The 2,838-nt window shown below is 38.4% G+C and overlaps 1 long non-coding RNA gene across 1 annotated transcript; it reads right to left on the reverse strand.

Moving 5' to 3' along the window:
* LOC107608257 lies at window positions 437-1,396 on the reverse strand. The gene is made up of 4 exons (XR_001612780.2): window positions 1,312-1,396; window positions 979-1,031; window positions 797-852; window positions 437-719 (listed from the first exon to the last, which is right to left on the reverse strand). It is a non-coding gene; the product is annotated as an uncharacterized LOC107608257 (long non-coding RNA).

Below are 2,838 nucleotides of genomic sequence, written 5' to 3' on the forward strand. Positions count from 1 at the left end.
TCACCTGGGTGCTGACGAAGCGAAGATCAGCGAAGACGAAGCGGCGGTGCTGAGGACCAGGCGACGGCGGTGGCGCTGACAACCTGAGGACCGCGGGGACGATAGAGGGCTACTGGGCTGGGAATGCTTCAGAGGGCTAGGGTTCAATGGTTCACCCTTCACATGTGGAGTGAGACTGAGATGAATGAATGGGGGAAGAGACTAGGCGACGGCAGTGGCGATGACGAGCTGAAAACCCCGGTGACGGCGATGGCTACTGGGCTGGGGTTTGGGAATGCTAGGAGAGAGTGTGAGATTGAGATGACACTACAAGAAAAATACCCATTCAGGTACACTTGAAAAGTGTAGCCAAAAGTGAAAAAAAATGATGCCTTAGGCTACGGCTACGCTTTTTGGGCTACGGCTACGCTTTTTGGGGTGATTCCTATTCTTAGACAAAAAAATTTCATAAGACAAAAATATATAAGTGGAAAATTAAAAGATAACAGTCAAATAGCAATCACAAAGAGCAGAACCATTTGTCCTAATTGGCTTTTGAAACTAACAGTTTAAAACTACATTATGCACATAACTCTAACTAAGCCAATTAGATTCCAGCCACAATACAATTCTACAAAATTTAATCAGAATGTAGAACATAACATTAACATACCTTAACTGCAAGTTCTCCAATAGCCCAGCATGCATTATTTGCTATTGAAATAGCCTGATAAACCAGGCTGCAAAACAAGGAAAGAAGCAGTTCATATGGAAATTCATTAGACACAAAAGAGCACAATCGGTTTTATCATTCTACCTGCCCCAATTTCGGACATCTATCCCTCCTCCAAGTCCAAGTCCTTCCCATACTAACTACAACAACACAAACACCATCATGTCAGTAAACAAAATAACTATATATTCTTAATCAGCTGAGGAATTTTGTAGAAGAAAAATTCTACAGATCGATGCAAAGTGAAGAAAACACAAGTCCTCAACCTGATCCATTACTTGAGCAGCATCCTATCTTTTCCAATAGTCTTCGGTACTACCTATACCACAAAAGAAAACCAGTTTATATTAAGCTATTCAACAACAAAGTGTTTTCATAAGTCATAACCAAATCAAATAACTCCTAAGCGATTTCGTAAATTTTGTATTAGGTCTTCTCTCTTTAAAGCCAAGATAAATCCAAGATAAATCCTAAAAAGTTAAAACCCCAACACCAACAAGCATGGTTAACAGAACCGAAACGGCACTGACATGGTCACCTTTTTTACCTAAATAAATTATTATAGAAAAAATTAATGAAATTGCATAATAAAATCATACATCTGAAGAGCTAACATGGCGAGGGGTGATGGAGCCTCCAATCTGCACCAGTCCATCAGCGGTGAACAATGTAATTCTATCCTCAAAAAGGGGGAAAATTTACCTAATGTGAGAGCGCAGCGAACAGAAGCGACGATGAAGACTAGTGATGGCGTGGTGAGTGGTGAGTGACGAATATGAGTGACTGGTGGAGATGGTGAGTGGTGAGTGGTGAGTGTTGACTGGTGATGGCGATCCTTTTCTCTGATTTGGGGGTGATGAGTGGCGCGAAGAAGGGAAAAGCTAAGGGTAGTGATGATCGAGTGTTATGTTTTCAGTGGCTAAGGGTTATGTTTTCTGATTTGGCTAAGTGTTTGTACGCATGTATCATTTGGGAAAAATTCAAAAAATTTACTAAGTGTTATTGGACATTTCACTTAGATACATTAGGCAACATTTTTGAAGCGCACCCAAAACTTAATAAATAGGCTACTCTTAAAAAGCGCTCTCTTTGATATAAAAGTGTACCCATAGATATTAACATACGGCTACGCTTTATAAGTGATTTCTATAATATCTAAGGCTACACTTTTTAAATGATGCCAGAATTGTGTTTCCTTTTCTCTAAAAAACAGGCAACACTGAGAAAAGCGTAGCCTATTCTATGAATAGGCTACGCTTTTCAAATGTAGCTTAAAAAAAGTGTGGCTGAATGGGTATTTTTCTTGTAGTGTGAGTGAATGGGCATGGGAGAAGAAAGAGGGGGGTTACTTTTTTTTTTTTACAACTAAAAACGGCGTCGTTTTACTGTTTTATAAAAATCGGCCGGTCACCAGTCTGGCCCAACCGGGCGGTTTTAGACCAGTTCACTGGTTTTTTTCCGATTTTTTCTCCAGCGGTTATTAGAGGAGGACCGGACCGCTTATATCACCACGACCGGTCGAACTGGTCGGTCCGATCCGATTTTCAGAACCTTGGTAGAGACGCTAGGGTGCAAGAATACACCCCAAAAAGTTGGGCTTGGATCTCACAAAGGAGAAAAAAAATCTAACAACTTAATATGTCACATCAACAAATTTTGATGTCAGGCGTTAGCCATAAAAATGACAAAAAGACTAAAATAATTAATTTAAAATTTTTAAAAGACAGATTCAATTAAAAAAAAATTTAATAACTAATTTAAAAAAATAAATGATCTTTTGAAGATTAATGTGACCATTTACTTTTATTTTCGTATTAAGCTCACTCAAATTTTTTAAGATGCACATAATTTGGCAAACATGAATTTTTAAGAAGAGAGATGCGTTGAAAGATGGACAATAATATTTGTTCCACAGAAAATGATATTTCCATAAGAGATGTGTAAGACTTAGGGACCACAAATTACGTATTGCCCTCGTGAATTGGTCCAAATTTAACAAAGTCGTAACTGAAAATGTCATATTTCTAAATTTAACAAAGTCGTGAATTGGTCCAAATTTAACAAAGCTTCTCTGAATCGTGAAAGTTGCTAACTCACTGTACTTTGCGAATATACAATACTTGAAT

The sequence above is a fragment of the Arachis ipaensis genome, chromosome B07, assembly GCF_000816755.2.
Source record: "Arachis ipaensis cultivar K30076 chromosome B07, Araip1.1, whole genome shotgun sequence".
NCBI classification, from domain to species: Eukaryota; Viridiplantae; Streptophyta; class Magnoliopsida; order Fabales; family Fabaceae; genus Arachis; species Arachis ipaensis.